This window comes from Pinus tabuliformis, chromosome 8 (genome assembly GCF_031772625.1).
Source record: "Pinus tabuliformis cultivar Carrire ecotype Pingquan chromosome 8, CPIR1, whole genome shotgun sequence".
Lineage (NCBI taxonomy): Eukaryota > Viridiplantae > Streptophyta > Pinopsida > Pinales > Pinaceae > Pinus > Pinus tabuliformis.
In genome coordinates this window covers 179,244,162-179,263,016 of record NC_142294.1, presented here as the reverse complement: position 1 = coordinate 179,263,016, position 18,855 = coordinate 179,244,162, and positions in this window count along the sequence as shown.

Below are 18,855 nucleotides of genomic sequence, written 5' to 3'. Positions count from 1 at the left end.
ATTAAAGGCTACCAACGCTGATACGCACAACCATATTGTTCCAAGTGCATTTCTGTCGGGAATATCCCATTCGGTGTCTATCATACTCGTCGACTTCTTTCTCTTTCTGGTCAATGGTAGGTACATATATTTCTGATACAAGTAATCTTCCATCTGCATCTTACAACAATTGGTAGTTTTGGCCGTTAAATATTTCGACCTTCAACCTACCATCTTCTGCCATTTCTTCCACTTGAACTAGGAACCCTTCTCTCCTGTGAGTTTATTAGCCAAATAGACCTTCGGATCTGATACCAATTGTTAGAAAAATATATATTACAGAGAAATGGAACACATAAAATATTGCAGAAATATAAACACAGGAAATGCATAAAACAAGAGAGACAGAGAAATACGTGGTTCACCCAATTTGGGCTACGTCCACAGAGAAACAGCCAATCCTTCCTTTTATATTTTCCAGCAAAATTAAGAGATACAACCTATAGTAGATCTGTTGTAATTCACTCTTTGCTCTCACACAATATCCTCTCTCTTTCTCACTCAGAATATACATCTACATAGCCGCAATAAAATTCCCTCATATATAGCGAGGGGTTGCCTTCTAGGGCAAAAAACCATAAACTAAACATAACTTCTACCGTCATATTTTCGCCAAATGAACGACCCAGATTAGGCTCACATTTACTGGTGACGTTGTCACCACATTATGAACTGGGGTCCAATGCAGTGATACCTCTGAATAAAGAAGATAATCAGGCTCCACACCCAACAGATTCTTGAACCTTCCTCAGTTGATTCACCTTCGTGCAAATCTCTTGTATCAAACTCATGTTTGGAATGTTTATCTCTCATAGAATCAAGGAACTATGAATTTAATCATTTCAAAAATCATCTTTGGTCGAAGCAATCATGTCTTTCAGATGCATTTCATAATAGTTAGCTCCTAGTTTTTCTTATGAATGTTATATTGTGAATATTACCTAAAATCCTCTTGAATGTTAATGAATGCATGAGTTGTTGTGCAAATCAAATTCTTCTTCGTTCACTACATCTTCACTGGTCTCATGCATTTGTTGTATTGGCATTCCTTTTCACTTCTTTTGATGATTGCAATGGTAGTACAACATGTGACTAATCACAAGGGAATCATTTGTTACGTTTATCATGTGAGGAAGATGATTGATTTGTTCAAGGCATTTGTAAAGACGTTCAAAATGATCTATCTTTGTTATCTTCTAACCGAGAATCTCTTGCCACAAATGATCCATTTGATCATAATATTAAATGTCAGTCATGTTATCATTTTCCCACTAGTATATTTGATGACAGTTGTTTGACATCGATTAATATTTATGGTTTATCTCACCATTTGAACACTCGTTAAGCCGCTAAGGCACTTCAGCCTTCACTGATGGTTATGTCAGGTTTTCACTATCTTGACAAGCCTTTTGAACATGATCAGATTCATTTTCCCTTACAATATTCTCATCCTGATCCCGTTCTCTTAATTGCAATCAATATTTTCAAAGATTTCAGGATTCTCAAGAGGATTTCTATGAGTTTTACGATCCAATCGCTGAATGGTTGGAAAAATCTTAACTGGCAAGCTTGGTCACAAATAACAAGTTTTGATCTTTCCTCGTGCTTGCTAAGGTGTTCGGTGCAAACGAAGAAACATTCACAAGAATATTTTGATGTTTGTTTAATGATGGGTTTCATCGGAAAGGTACGTATGTGAGCTAGTTAAAATTAGTAACTATGACATATATTTCTACTGACAAGAAATACCTTCAGTCTTTTGTGTAAGCTATACAAGCTATTATCTTTTCCATTGCACATTGTTTTATATTTGTTTTAATTTCTCGTATCTTTTTGTATGCAGGTCGTGAGAAGTTATGATGACTACATTGGAAATTTCATTCTACTAACCATGACCTTCTAGCTAGTTAGGTTAGGAGTATGTATAGTTGCATGTTAGTTTTCCTTTCACATGCATTTTGCATTCCCTTTCTGTAGTCTTGTGTTTGCTTTCAAACTTTTTATTTCATCCTATTTTGGTTTAACCTCCTTTTTTTTTTGTTCTTTTGATTTTTGTTTTCTTGTTGTGTCTTCTCCCTTTTCATGTTTTGTTGAATAAGACTTCACATGAAGGATGCCCTTTAGCTCGAAAAATAATGTGTAAAAATAGAAAATGGCTTTGTGACACTATAATGTTTGGCTAACTTTTTTCCCTTCCTCTTCGTCTTGGTCACATCTTTTGGGTAAGTGATGTTCTGAAGGGAAATAAGATCCTTTCATAAGGAAAGCCTTGTGTTGAGCCATGATATCAGTGTCTATCCTAGAAACATTGTGCCTTCACTCGCTTCTTTATGTTTTGGTGTTTTCAAGATGATCCAATCAAGTAGAAAAGGACAAAGGGGAAAATCTAAACGAGCAAACCAATATCAGAGATTTTACATATGCTTCTCTGAGGGGACATCCTCGTCTACTCCTAATAAGTTAGGATCCCTCTTCCACTCATGAAATGAATAAGTGTCGATGCACGGTCCTATATAAAATAAACAAATAAATTTGAAAGAAGAGAAAGGATTCCTACGTAAGGAGGTGAAGCAAACAACTCCATAGGGGTATTATCCAAGCTCGTTGGTAGTGGAGAAATGTTTATGTCCCTGAAGTGACTTCGTCGAGGTACTGTCCAGGCCTGTTGGTAGCAGAGAAACACTAGAGATGACAAACTATACTATGAAAATATAAAGCTTGTGAAATTCATTACCCTGATTCGAAACATTGTGTGATCGTTAATCGTATGTTTGTGTTCAACCAAGAAAAGGAATAAAGGGGACTATGTTCATGCATGGGGAAAGTGGGGAAGCCATGGTAATCTGAATGATGAAAAAATACTCCATGAAGAACTAGATCCTGCATAAAGAATTTACTAAGGCTGAGAAGTTGGATTTCTTCTAGTGTGTCGCCAAGTATTGTTGCTACGACAAACACCCTCCAAAATTTTGATTATAATCAAATTATGGAGCCTAATGTGGATCATGCAATCCATCGTTCTATAGCCACTTACTGTATGGTGATGCTTTGTTAATATTTTGAGCTCCCTTCTTGAATTGCAAGTGTTCAGCCCTAACGAATTCATGAACACATTGTTTCATACAATCTTGTACTGGCCTAACTTATTCCATCAAGATAGTGGGTGTGCCATGCCCAACCCATGTCGTCAATTAGTGCACATGTTCATTGAAAGTCTCTCACTTTTGGCTACATTTGTACCTCTATTTTGGTGAGTTTTTTGAATTGTCTCTTTTGCGCACCTCTATTCTCGCGTGTCATTTTCATGTTTTTGATTGTCGCTTTTCCCTTAAGTACTTTATTTTTTATGTTATCTTCACTCTGGAAAGTGTCACTTTCACCATGGTTTGCATATTGCAAGTGTTGATCACACATTTCTTTCAATATCCCATGTGTCGTCTTTTGGCATGGGAAGTGTCGCTTATCGCGTAAAGTGGATTTTTGTTTGTCTAAAGGGGTAATATTTTTAATAATGATTTTTTCTTATCATGTAAACATGTATCACACTCATTTCCAAAGTTTCAAACACTTTCGCACAAGTGTCGTCACTGTTGTTACAAAGTGTATCTTTAGTGTTGCACTTGGAGTGCGTTTTCACAAAGTTGTCGCACTTAGGAGAAGTATGTTGTTCATGTGTTATGATTGCTCCTTATCATGTCGTCAAGTGATCTAAGTGTGTGATCATGTTCAATTATTGTCTTCGTTCAACTTTTTCCCACTTATCCAACACTTAGTTAAAACTGGGAAAACTCCCTAATCGGGCCACTCAGCCTCAGTTAGCCCTCTTAAACTACACATTGCGTAGTCTCATTCCTTAAGCAGTAGCCTTATCTCTTGGAATTGTGCACTATGTAGTCTCTTCCCTCCATAACTTTTCATTGTGCAATCTCAGTGCTTAAGCCCAACCTCTAAGCTCCATAACTGCACAATATTTCTCTCCAACCCAGCCCAAAGTATGCATTACATTGTCTTAGTCCTCAAGCCTTAGCCTTGAGTTCCTAAACTACACAATTGTGCAATCACCTGGCCTCCCTGCCTCCCAAAACTATGAAGTGGGAAAACTCAAGGCTCAAGCCTCTAGCGTGAGTCATTGAATCCCTCAACTGCACAGTTCCTCTGCCAAGGCCTCCAGAACTATGCATTGCATAGTATGAAGTCTCAAGCCTTCAAACCTAGTCCTTGAGTCCCTCAACTGTTCAATTTCTTGGCCTCTGTCCTCCCATAACTGTGCATTGGGAATATTAAAGTCTCAAGCCCTAGCCTTGAGCTCTTAATCCCCTAAATTGCACAATCTCTTGAACCTGGCCATCCTGAACTACGCATTGCAGAGTCTCAAGCCTCAGTCCTGGACCTTGGAGATTCCTTAGCCAGTCACTCAACCAGTCACCAGTTCCAGCCCTAACATGTGATTTCATGAAATATGTTAGGTTAGGGGTTTTTTAGACTAATTTTGGCTTGTCATGAATGGTTCTCAGTTGTAGGTATTCTATCTTATCATGAAAGGATCACGAGGGAGGAAAAGGAGAAGAGGGCCATGCTAGAATACACATATGGAGGTGTTGGCTCAAGGGGGCCTGACCCAAGTTCAGAGTTGTTCGCACCAACCAAGAAAACCCTAACTGTTGTCCCTTTTAGCAACAACTTGCATAACGCAGGTTGTAGTCTCACCCAAAGCAGTATTGGGGGATGCTAGAACTAGGTTTTTGCATCCAGAGACAACGTGATAAGTGGTCTTAGCTCTTGTAGCTGAAATCTGCCTTCACACAAATCAATATCCTTCTATGGTCTGATACTGTAACTCTAAGGAAATGGCTTCTAGACCTTCGTGAAGGTTTGCAATCAGCTTTATAGACCCTAAAGAGGCAAACCATCCACTTTCTCACACTAATTAATAAACCTAGATCTTCCTTCGCATAGATCTATCCAATTCGTTAGAAATCGTAATAGAATTAACCCTTAACTTCACAAACATAGATAATCACTTAATTCATGCATAAATATTATATATTCAACAGATTCGCGCAACGATTACACATTATTTCATGGAAAACACATTAGTAAGCGACAAAACATAACATTAACGAAATTCACAATAATACTCAAAATAAAAGTATTTCTTGAGAATCAGTCTTTACTGAGCTAAAACTTTCAAATTACAGACTCCTCCACCTTGCGCACTCAGCTGTAGGGGTCCGCATACTTAGCTGGGGATTTACCAAGGCCTCTTGTGCTCTTAGATGCAGGAACCTTCCCCTTTCGCCTAAGAATAGGAAGGAGAGCCTTCCTACCTTAGCACTTGCCCAAAAAAGTCTCTATCTTGACTTAGTTACTCTTCATTACCTCTTAGACTCATTATGACTCAACCATATGTAGGTTTCTTCAATACAATTCCATGGTCTGCAGACCATGGGTGAGTCTCAAAACTGACCTATTTACTTATCCAAACAAGGGGCTAAAACCCCTTTGACTCCTATCTAGTTGTGCACTCTGCATCCATATTTCATGGAGACTTTACATCTTTTACAAAAATTTTACAAAAATTGGATTAACTAACCCCAAAACTGACCCTAGGGACCCTATCCTAATAGGCCTCCAACACAAATATGGTGACTCACCCTTGATTCACTTAGTTGGCGCCTCGATCTTACTGTGGAGACCACCTAGCTTGACCTGTAATGTTGCAATGTCAACAGTGCTCTGCATGCAGCCTGTTGTACTTCTTCTACCAAATTCTTTGTTGTTGGGCCTTCCACTGCTAGGTGCATTGTCCTCTGTGTCTACTGTAGCACCTTTAGCTTTTCTTGAAGCAAGAGAGTAAGTTGGAAAGCTTCCTCTAGCCACGGCTATAATCTTGCCTTTAAAAGGGCCTTTTTCCTTTGTAATTCTTCCGTCTCTGCTTGCAGTGACTTACCTTCCTCTAACTTTGTGAGGCATTGTGCTGGCGCCAAAGTGCGCACAGTCGCTCGAACTTCATCACATTTGCGCTGAGTCTCCCTGACATCTATGTTCAGCCTCTGCAAGTTCGGGTCCTCCTGCAAGTTTGTCCACAACTCCATTGCTTGGTTAAACATCATTGCATAGTTTGTGACTGCAGTATCCAATGTGTTCATATTCACCTTGATCGCTACTCTGCATTGCTCCCGAACCTCTAGCGAAGTAGTTGACTATAACTTGAGCTGTAGTTCTGATATCTTCATTTGAAAATCAAAAGTAACCCTGCCAATCTCATCCTTTGATGCATGAACTACAACAACTAATTTTCGGACTTTTCCTGTAGTTGCGGCATCCTCCGGGATGTTCAATTCTGGCACTATCTTGTAGGCCTTCTCTATTGTTGTCTCTAGGCTATGACTTCATTTTTGTAGCTCCTCCTTTCCCTTCAAAGCCTAAACTTTCTCCGTGAACATCTGCTCATTATTTACCTTGAACTCACTTATGAGTGTGAGGGAACACTACTCCCTGATCCTTAGCTCATCTGAGACCCCCTGATGCAACACATGGAGAGTCTGAAGTGGCAAATTGACCAAGTTAACTCCAAAGTCCTTTACTTTTCTTAACACGAAGCGGTCCTCATCTGACTCCATGCAAATAGAACCTTCTAGCAAAATTATGACTCTAATTTCCAAAGTCCATTCCAGTTCTGCTACGATTCCACTTCCTTGTGCCAAGCTCGCTTGCCCAACACTCGCTTAAATCCTACTAGTCTGGATCTATAGCTCACGCATATCCTTTTGGACACTCCCCAGTGTCTTCATATATTATTTCTCGAACTACTGCCACAAATATATTATTGTGTCTCTAAATTTGTCGTTGATCTCAACGAGATCCCCCTCTGTCAAGACCATTGGGTCGATGTGCATATTCTTATATGACTTATGCTTCTTATGTTGCCCAACAGCCTGCTCCTTTTTGCACTTCTTTACTGTGAAAGGAGTGCTCTTCTCCTCTCCACCACCTCCTTCCTAGCCTAGAAGTTCCTATTCATCTGTGTGTTGTGAAGCTGAGTCTTTGACTTCTTCTATGTCCGGGTATTCTTTCTCGGCATGTTCTTTTGTAACACACTCTTTCTCCACAACTGCATTAGCAGCGAATTCTTTGCACTCCTACTGAGCTAGAGCTCATGCTTCCTTCTGAGCTGCTTCCTTACACTTTTGCGTAGCGATCGACTGCACAGCAAAGCTTTCTACACCTTTGCTTGTACCTACACCAAGCTTCGTGGGTTCGTGCCACTCCACTGGCTAGCTCCCCACGATCTCCTGCACGTCCATATCAGATACCAAGTATGGCAACTTGTTCCATAGGTGCCTTGGGTCCTTTTGCAACTTCATTGAAACATTATGGGAATCGGCCTTGAACTCTGCGAAGGCTGCCAATTGGCCTCTGACTGATAACCATTCAAAGGTCAATCTCCATCGAGATACATAAAATTTTCAACTCCTTGATCCTTTTCAGATCCTATGTGACCCATATGGAAGCAAACTTCGCTGCTTTTGGTAAATCTTCAGCCTGTAGAGGAAACTCATTGTCCTCCGACAAATTCCATGCTATTAATACAATTGACAGTAAAAGTCACGCATAGTAAAACGACTTGCTCTCTTCCAGAGCTTTGTGATAGTTCGTGAGGAACTCCTTGCATAGATACTTCGTCCAGTTTTATTGAACTCCCTTCACACACTGGGTAGCTAATGATACTATCGGCGCTAGAACTTCATCTGTGCATCATTTCCTCATGATTTTCCCTGTAATAATCTAGGCAGCGAATTTTACTGCCTGGTCCTAAATGGAGCGAATAAAATATCCACCCGAATTCTTAACGAGACCATATTTTGCCTTCATCTTATTCGCTAACTCTTTTTCGCCACTTTTCCCTCCAAACTCCTTGGCAGGGTCCACCCCTTTGTAGGGAATCTTTGTGATCCGATGAATTAACATGTCTATGATCAGAATGGGCTCCCAAAGCCATAGGCACCCATCGGGCACCAACGTGAGGAGATGGTGCACACACACTGTGTTAATATTTGATCTATGAAAATGTGGTGTGAAAAGCATGTGCAGCAACCCTGCCTACTCAACACCTCTGACCCACTTCATGGGTTCAAACCATATAACCCTAATCTCTTCGTAGTAATTTTTTCTCATATACTTTCTAGTCGCAAAATGTGGGAACCTCTCATGGTCTGTGAGGTCCCAATCCTCCATTTTTAGCACTGGAATGCGTGCTAAGGTTGTGCCTTCAAATTCCACCTGTTCAGGAAACAGGGGTGTCGAAACTGTGAATTTCCCAGAATCTGGGTCTTTGGTAACTTTGGTTTTTCCTTTATGCAGAGGGATATATGCCGGGAGTCATGTGATAGGCTCTCCCTCCTTCGCATCCAACTCCTCTATGCCTTGGAATTCTTCCTCCTCCAAATCGACCACTTTCTTCGGTTGTTTATCTTTTTTCTCCTTCTTTCGTACCTCCGGTTCTTCCTCGGTGACTATCTCACTGACATCGTCTTCTTCTATTTCTCTTTGGGAGTAGATTTCTTTGGCCTAGGCAACCTTGGCACAGTAGGCACAGGGGTTGTAGCTTCCATACTTGAGATCTCAGGGTTTGCTGTGTTAGAGATGACAACTTTAGAACTCATGACTTCCATGGGGTTTGTGGTAGACATTTGTTGGAGAATGACCTTCTGGTTCCACTCAAGTAAGGCTACAAATGCTAGGCTTAACACGAAATCCTCCCAGAATTGACGACTCATAATATTCAAACAACAAAGTGCCCAAACAACTCTCAGAATGCAAAGTGTTCTTCGGTGGACTAACATGCTCAATTTATAGGAGATTTTGAATTCAAATATGACCATTCCCCCCAATTTTTGATCATAAATGCACCTTTGGCGGCATATCTCCAATTACTTTTTCCATAAATGGCACCTACCTGCTCCTCCTAACTAGATTTTGGCCATCAAATCATGAATAGTAACTCCAACGGCTACTTTTCGACCCCTCTACGAGGCACCATCCTCCATGGCGTAGCTCATCCAACGTAGCTTTACTTGTCGCACTTCTGTTTTCCGTCATGCAACCTCCCTACCATGTTTTTCACTTAACCAGGAAACGTAGTTTATAGTACCGCAATCCCTTGCAGCTGCCTAGATTACTAAGAGTGTCCTGCTTCCAGATAGTCATTGTTCAGGGGAAGGATCCCCTATGTACAACTTCTGCCTACTTCCATTCACTTTTCCAAGGAATGGTTCCCCATTTAGCCTTGTGAGCTGAACTGCACCACCATCCATGATCTCCTTAATAACATATGGCCCTAACCAGTGCATTTGAAACTTTCCTGGAAATTTCATGAACTTGCTGTCATATAACAACACTAAATCATCTACCTTAAACGTGCACAACTTAATATGTCGATCATGCCATGCCTTCTCGCGTTCCTTTTTCACTTGCTGGTGAAATCCTGTAAGAAATCAGTCTTCTTCTAACTCCATGATATGCGTGAATCTTTTCTCCAAGATCTTGCAATATGCCATCTCTGTGAATGCTGCAATACATAAACATGGGACAATATACTCCATAGGCATTACTGCATCAATCCCATAAACCAGTCTAAATGGAGTTTGGCCTGTCAACTTCTTGTAGGTCATCCTATAAGCCCATAACACAATGGGTACACACATGTCCCATCCATTCCTCTACGCGTAGTATACCTTCGTCAATGCATGCTCCAAAATCTTGTTAAAAGCATCCACGATTCCATTCACCTATGGGTGATAGGGTGTTCTCTTCTTATGATACACCTAAAATTCTTCAAGAATCGTGTTGAACGTTTCTTTTAGGAAATGTGTACCCCTATCACTCGTCAAAATATTAGGGCATTCAAAACACATTAAGACATATTAAAAAAAATATTCGCAGTAGTGGCCACTATGAAATCCTTTACTAGATGTGCTTCCGCCCACCTGGTTAAATACTCGATTGCAGTAATGATATACCGCATGCCCGTCTTCTTTCCTGGTGGTTTTATTGGACCTATAAAGTCAATGACACATTTGTCAAATACCTCCAACGAGACTTGAGGATTTAAAGGCAATTCATCCCTTTGCGAAGGCTTCCCCGTCCTTTGGCAAGCATTGCACACCTTGCAATAGGCCATAGAATCCTTGTGTAATGTTTGCCACCATAACCCAGCGCACAAAATATTCTATACGATTGATTTCCCTCCGTAGTGACCTCTTGCCTATTGGGTTGTGTTATATTCTTTCCACGACTAGCCCACGTAGTTAACTGGGGGTTAGAGGGGGGAAAGGTCACAGGGGGTTTGAGGGGTACCGGTAACCCCAATTTATGGGGTCCAGGGCAGCGCACCGGAAAATTTTAGTTTTGGACTCTATGTTAGGATGGGCGGACCCACCTATGGTTTTGTGCATGAATTTCGCACATGTTTTTTGGACTCGATGGTTTTCGGTCCATGGTATTAGACGTGATGGTTTTCGGTCCATGGTATTGGATGCTTCGGCATGTATAAATATGTATTATAACATTGAAAGGAATATAACGAAAAATCAAGCTGGTAGTCCCGGTTTTGGGATTTAGGGGAAAATCTTTGTGTATATGTGTTTTATGTGTTATGCTCTCGCATTGTTTATTTTCTATGTTTTAGAATTCGTATGCAGGTAATTTCTGTACAGGGTTAAAACCTACACTACCACTCCTCCATGGGCTTTAGCTAGGATACTAGCGCATTCAAATTCCATAACATACCTTTGTAGTATGTCATCCATTCCCATCTTATACAAATGACCCGCAATCATTGAAAAATCTACAGCGCGAACTACGAACTCCTTCTGTTGAGTGGAATAACCTTCTGGAGCTGTTCTTGTTGTTAAGAATTCAATGATATTAGAAAAATTATTGCCCATGATGCACATCGCAAAGAGTTGTGCATCTCACAGTCCTTCCTCCAAACTACTTGGTTCCTCACCTATTTTAATCCTTGATAGATGGTATGGGCCTACATTCATCCTTCCAAGCTTCACAATTACTTCAAAGTCGTATTCCTAGAACAATAGTAACCATTGGCATATCTTCCATCCCAACACAGACTTACTGACCAGGTACTTCAGCGCAGAGTGATATGTATACATTTTAAAGTGTCCACCCAACAAATAATGCCTAAACTTCTGCAACGCGTAGACCATCACCAACCCTTCGCGCTCCATAGTGGTGTAATTCTTCTGAGCTTTGCATAACTTCCTGCTCGCGAGAGCTATTGGATGATCAATCTCGCCCTCACCTTCTTGTGTTCATACTGCTCCTAGCGCTATGCAAGAGGCATCTACATGCACATGGAACCCATTCTTCCAGTTCGGAAACACCAAAATGGGTGTTGTTACCATCTTCTCCTTCAAGACATCCAAACTTCGTTGACAATATTCATCCCAGCAAAACATCGCATCTTTATTCAATAGTTTCTCCATCGGCATGGTTATCCGGGCATACACCTTGATAAACTTCTTGTAATAACCAGTGTGTCCCAATGTCATGCGTAGTTGTTTCACATTCCTAGGAGCTTCAAAATTCACAATTACAATGATATTTGTAGGGTCCACCATCAATCCTTATTTACATACAACATAGCCTAGCAAAATCCCAGAGGGCACACCGAATATGCACTTCTTTAAGTTCAGCGCGATCTGATACCTTCGACATGTATCCAGAATGATGCACAGACTCGCAATACGACACTTTACCAACCCAAACACAGTCCAATCATCAAAATATACCTCCAGGAACTTATGAATAAACTCCTTGTACGTCACAATCACTACTCGGGAAAAGACTGCAGGTGCTTTCTTCAATCCAAATGGCATAATTGTATATTGAAAGCATCCCCACTTAGTTGCAAAGGTTATTTTTCTTCGATCTTCCAGCGTGATCTTTATTTGATGATATCCCAAAAAACCATCAGTAAATGAATACACCTCCTGTCCTCCAACATTCTCTTATACTTCATCAGTAAATGGTGTTGGAAAAATATCATGCATGCATGCATCATTTAGCTTCTATAGATCTACAAATATGCGGATTTGGCCTTTTTGTTTCTTTTCTTGGACCACCATTGGGCTTACCTAATCTGATTCCTCGACTGGCTCAATAATACCGACATCCAACATCTTATCCAGTTCCTAGTGCACATTTTCTTTATATTTTGGATTCAGCCGATAAGGCCTCTGCTTAATAGCCTTCGCATCCGGATTCAATGTGATATTCATAACACCTAAATATTTGATGATACCTTTCAAATCTGAAAACTTCGTTGGGAATAAATCTTGGTATTTGCGCAGTAGCTCAGCTACCTTATCAACTGTATCTTCATCCCAATAGTCTCCTATATTCGTGAACATAGGTTCTTCTTCAAATCCAATGTTTACTTGTCGAGTTTTCAACAGATCTGATATGTCTAGGTTTGCCACCTTCAGTCCTTTTATTTCGTGTTGTCCTTCTATTTCTGGGATTGTAATATTACACGAATCTTCCTCATGTTCTTCAACAGTCACATTATAACATTCTAGCGCATGGCACAACTGTGTACTCCAATCCGGTTGAGTCCATTCGACTGGTTCCTTTGGCGTTCGGAATATGGTTGTTTTTATCTCTTGTAGCACTTCATCAATGCTCTCAAACCCATCCTCAAAGCTGAAAATTTAATAGAAAATTCTCCCTTAGGATGTCCCACTCATTTGTTCCATGGCGAAGTTTCGTCTCCAAATACTAGTTCATTGGGCTTGTATCTAACGTATGACAAAAAATGTGCACCCATTCTGGCTGTGGTTCTATTCTACAAGCCTTAGTCCATCGTGACAAATGATAGTGTGGATCATCCTTCCCACTGTATTTTTTTTGTCATCCTAGTATTAGCATACCCAAACCTTAATTTCATCATTCTCCTATATTCTTTCCATCCATCAAAGTTCTCCTTGTGCGTACCCCACCAATGGGAAGGCATAACATGTAGCACCAATTCCAATTCCTGGAATCAATGCTCCTCCAGTACTTCTCTTTCAAATTCATCCAAAAATAACTCCACATCAGTTAAACCATCATAATGTAGAAGATTTCTTACCTCAGTCGAGACACACCACAGTGACCCGGTCATCATATTGCAACATAGCATAGATACTTCATGTAACTGATTCTGCCAGTTTTTAAGCTCTTCATCTGAATTTGAGGTGTAGGAGCTATCCTTGTCCCATACAATTCATCCATCGGCAGTGGGATTGATCCAATCCTCATCGCGTGCTGTTATCTTGTATATCTAATCCAGATCATCATCACTTTCTACATAGTCATGGACAGGTTCAGTATAACGCGCTCCTTTTGTAGGATCTAGTGGCAACAACCCTGAGCAGCTTCTTTTCAAATGTCATCTTCCGCTTTTTCATGTTGATTAACCCATTCATATCAATAGCCCAGTCAATCCCTAGTAGCGCGGGATATGTATTACTGTCATCCACTATGTCAATGACCTCATAGTCATCGAGCGTGCTCGCACCTCAATGTCCACCGTTACACCATATAAGTGCCCCATTGGAATAATCTTCTGTTGATTTTCCATGCACAACTGAATAGGAAACCATTGCAGCACGTGTCTCCCCATCCTTTCCCATGTCTGATTAGGCAGGACATTTGCATCAGACCCCATATCCAAGATTACCTATCCCATTTCATATGAACCTGTCTATGCAGTTAGCCTCATCTCGCGCCCCGTTCACGTCTTATGCTTACCAATATTTCTTACTGTGCGCTATTCAATAGGGGTATTTTTCTTATTAGCGCACTTGTCTATTAACTCTTGCAACCCTTCTACTGCTTTTTGATCACGTAGAAGCTTCATACAAGTCTTCAAAAAAGTAGTGAGTATTGAAGGATCTACTTCTTGTGTCGCACTAGTTTCTGGCATTTTCTCCTGACTTCCTAAGGTAGAGGCCTCAACGAAGTTCTTCTTGGCTTCCATGAAGGTTTCTTTAGCGCGATTAAGATCAAAATCTACTTCCTTCTCAGTAGCCTTGCGCACCCATCCGTCTTCCTCGGGCTGCTTACCTTTATCTGCACTAGTCATCATGCCACTTCTCAACATGATATTTATGCTCTGATCTTCTTTGCGGGGCTCGAACCTCATCATTTGAATATTCTCTGTAGGATGTTGGGGTTGCGCCTTCTTTTCTTACATCTCTACCATAAGGACCGAACATTCCTCTATGACATGGTCAAACTTTCGACGATACTGACATGATGGATGTGTGGGATTTGTACAATCTTGTGCAAAGTTCCCTACTTCTCCATAATTATAATAGATTACATGCCCACACCCTCATCCTGGTTCAATGCCACTTGCTCATCGTCGGCCTTGGAATCCTCTGTGCGCTACTCCTACGCCTTGATCCTGAGGCCAGTTCTCTACTTGCATCCTATAGGTAGGGGTTCTATCCATCATTAGCTCATAGCTCCTACAATGGCATTCATTGTGTCCTACAGACTTACAGAAATTGCAAAACAACTATTGAGGGGTCTGTATGAACTTTTGCAATAAATGGCAATTATCAATAACATGTTGTCATGTAACCTGATAGATAGCGCACCATAGCATAGCTCCCGCAATCATCCCAACTTTATTCTTTGGTTTCAGGGGGACAGGCCCTCCCCCTATAATATAGTTCTTATAGACCGGGAAATGATCCTTATCATGTCCATGGCTCTTACACTTCAGACACCAGACCTCAACACGCACCTCCGACTGAGCTTCCTTTCCTTTCTTCAAGCTCTGAAACACCAAGTGCAGGCTTTCCAGCTATGAATGAATCTGTTGCGCTCCTAAGTTCGTATCCTATATAGGTGATGCATCCAACCTCATCACAATCTCCAAAGCTTCCACTTGCATTGTTGTCCTCTGTTGTGACAGAACTACTCTTAAATGTGGCAAGAGTGATGCTATAAACCAATCAGAATGTTGAGAATATGTGATTACCATATTGGCCTGCCTGATTAGGCACTTCAACCTCTGATCAAAGTCCCAAGGTGTCTTATCTATCTTTTGTCAGATTTCCTTAAATGCAATTACTGATTGAGCCTCTGACTTAGGTTTATTGAACTCTCGGTTCAGAGCTAGCTGGGTATCTGCCAATGTCATGTTGGGGTTATCAATGCAACACTTGATATACCATGTTAATGCGCGATCCTGTAAGGTTGTAACTAGTTTCACTTTCTTAATCTTATCATTGATAATCTTATGTGTTGTCCAAACAACTCCTGCGACCAACCAAAACTGTTCTAGAGCTTCGCTCCATGTTCCTTTAAAAATTGGCATCTTCATCGCGTTCACCATGTTGAAAGGTGGAAATGGAGGTGGAGGGGCACTACAAGAAAAAAGGTCATGGGTGAGGGTCATTCTTGTGACGGACCTTTAAGGTCCGTCACCAATGTCGCATATGGTGACGGTCTTAAAAAAGCATTGTTGTAAGTGTATATAGTGATGGTCCTTAACGGTTTGTCACCAAAGCCATTTTCAATGACACTTTTGGTGAGGGTCGTTAAATGCCTGCCACTAATTCTCTCTTTGGTGACACTTTTGGTGAGGGTCGTTAAAGGCCCATCACTAATTCTCTCTTTGGTGACACTTCTAGTGACGATCTTTTATTGACCGTCACCAATGATCTTTTTGGTTACTTTTGGTGATGGTCAATAAATGTTCGTCATCATTTATCATTCCAATGAGTTTTTGATGACGCTTCATGCCTGTGACAAACCTTTAAGGTCCATCACCAATGTCACATATGGTGACGGTCTTTAAAAAATCATTGTTGTAAGTGTATATAGTGATGGTCCTTTAAGGTTTGTCACTAAAGCCATTTTCAATGACACTTTTGGTGAGGCTCATTAATTTCCCATCACTAATTCTCTCTTTGGTGAAACTTTTGGTGAGGGTCGTTAAAGGTCCATCATTAATTCTCTCTTTGGTGACACTTCGAGTGACGATCTTTTATTGACCCTCACCAATGCTCTTTTTGGTTACTTTTGGTGACGGTCAAAAAACATTTGTCATCATTGATCATTCCAATGAGTTTTTGATGACACTATGTACCTGTTACTATATTTTTTGTCAAAATATAATGATTTAAGACCATTGTTGTGGAGTCTTTTTCATTATGTGTCCAAAGTCGTAGTGGTTATAATAGCTCGTCAATTTGTTAAGAAGTAATTAGTGTGTATCATCTCCCTCATGTCATAAGAATATAGTCTTCCTATGAGTCAACACATGATTCATCTCTATTAGGTTTATTATCTAACAAATTTCCTTTAAATAAAGTTCCACTAGTGTGTGTAGGAACTATATTATTTAATACATAATCAAGCTCTGTCAATTCTATTAATGAGAGAGACCTAGCACTCCTCAACACTCATGGCACACCTTAACATTCTTTGGAGAAATACACTAACATTGCTTGTTACCTCGCATGTCTTGGAACATCTTTGTACCTAGAACATCTTTCCATGAGTAGGATGCCAAAGCACATGTTGGCATGCCATAGCATAGCATAGCACTCCCCTATCATGTTTTGGCATTCCCTGTAGTCCCTAGCATGCCCTGGAACTTCGTGGCATAATATTGCATTGAAAAAAATTAGCACTTGGCACACATTGGCACTTGGCATGTATTGGAACATATTATTAGTGTGCCTAGCATGCCCCTTTTGAAAAAGATAAAGTCCCAACTTATTAACCCTCTTATGTGTCCATTTCCTTTCATTTTAGCTTGGTTATTCCTTTTGTTGCCTTGAAACTCTTTGACGCATATTGGCATACTCTGGCACCCTGATCCTAGCATGTCTTAGCACCTGGAATGCCTTGACACTATTTGGCACATGTTAGCACACCTCGGAACTACCTAGCACACTCTAGCACTTCTTGACATTTCCTAATATTCCCTGGCATGCCTTACTAGTTCTTAGCATACCTTGTCACTCCCTCCTTGGCATGACAACTAGCACTGAATTACACTCTCCAACACACCCTCATATTCATCCACTTCCATGCATTTTTACCTAGTGCTCCCTTGTGTTGTCCTAGTACTCCCTAACACTCCTCAGCATGCATTGGCACTCTCTAGCACACCTTAGCACTCATAAGTGAAGAATGAAACTTGTAACCAATGTTACCAGACTCAGAATAGACAATAAATCAGCGAGGCAAAAGAGCTAAGAGTTTTAATCATATTGGGGAAAAATCAGTAAAAAAAACAAAAAATCGGGAAAAAATCGAGAAAAAATCAGTGAATTCAATAAATAAAAATATACACATATATTGAATTAAAAAAAAAAAAAACATTTTTCATTGATATTCAGTAAAGCCATGTCCAAACAATTCATAATATCAATAGATGTCCAAAATATCATGAATGAATAAGCATCTCATATATGTTATGAGTCCAAACATGATCCAAAGCACTGAGTCATGACTCCTAACTAGTGACTACATAGAACTAGAAGCAACTGTGTCTAAAAGTTTACAAACCACTACATACTAATTAGAAAAAATCAGTAACTAAAAGTCTAAGACTCTTAAGAGTGAGAACTAGAAGTGATTCCTCCCACTCCTCCACTTGCTTGACTCTCAAAGTTCTTCAAGCCATGTAGGCTTAAAAGAGGAGCCTCCTCTAATTGGACCCAATCTGCTGCATTTATAGTTTGCAAATCTATCTCTTCAAGGTCTATTGGTGAATAATCCAAACCTATCATTATAATGAGACATTGAAATGTGAATTTAAGTTTGACTTTGAACTTTAAAGTTTAAAGTTTAAATTCCAAATCAGATTATGAAACCTTCAAATTGAAGCTCTCACCTAGTATTTTCTTGTTGTGAAGTTGTAGATTGTAATGGAAAAATACAAGGTCATTTAAGCACTTTTGTGTCAATCGGTTGCACTTCTTAGAATGTATTTTCTCAAACATGCTCTGGTTTCATTCACAACCTGAAGCACTGCATGCTTGGTTTATTATTCGAATGGCAAATCTCTTCAAATTTGGCTTATCACTACAAACGTTTTGCCACGAAAGACCTAGCAAGTGGCAAGCGTTCATGAGTATATGTACTAAATAGTAAATAGTAAAAACTTAAAAAGAAAACAAAGTTTAATAAAACATTTAATATACAAAATAAAGTTTAAACAAAATTAATAAACTGATAAAGCCTTCAAGCCTCAAAGGGTACCTAGCAAGACCTTAGACCTTTCTCATATAACACTCGTATAGGAAAATAATTTAGGTGGTGCTCTATAATCCTATAGTTGGGAAAAGACACGACTTTGAAATTCTGGATCAGGGAAGCACCTTTCCATGCATGTCATAAGTCCTTTTTGAACCTCCCCATCCTCATTAAATTTTCTCTTATCATAAAAATACTATGGGTTTAAGAAGTACCTAGCAGCATGTAAGGGGGAATGAAATTTCCTATCCCAATGTGCATCAATAATGTCCCAAAGAGGCATATACCTTGCCTCCTCATCCCCATATCTTCTTTTAATGGCCTCCTTTGTGAGATCCATTGTCTCATAATAGTAACCCATAGCAGAATTGTCACCATCAACCATCCTGAAAATTCAAGATTTCAAATTTAAATTAGTATGAAACATTGAAAATAAAAAGAAGCTTGAAATGAAATTTAAAACATGAAAAAGTTAAAAGACTTGAAGTACCTGAGAACTCTAACAAGGGACTCCATCACAACAATAAT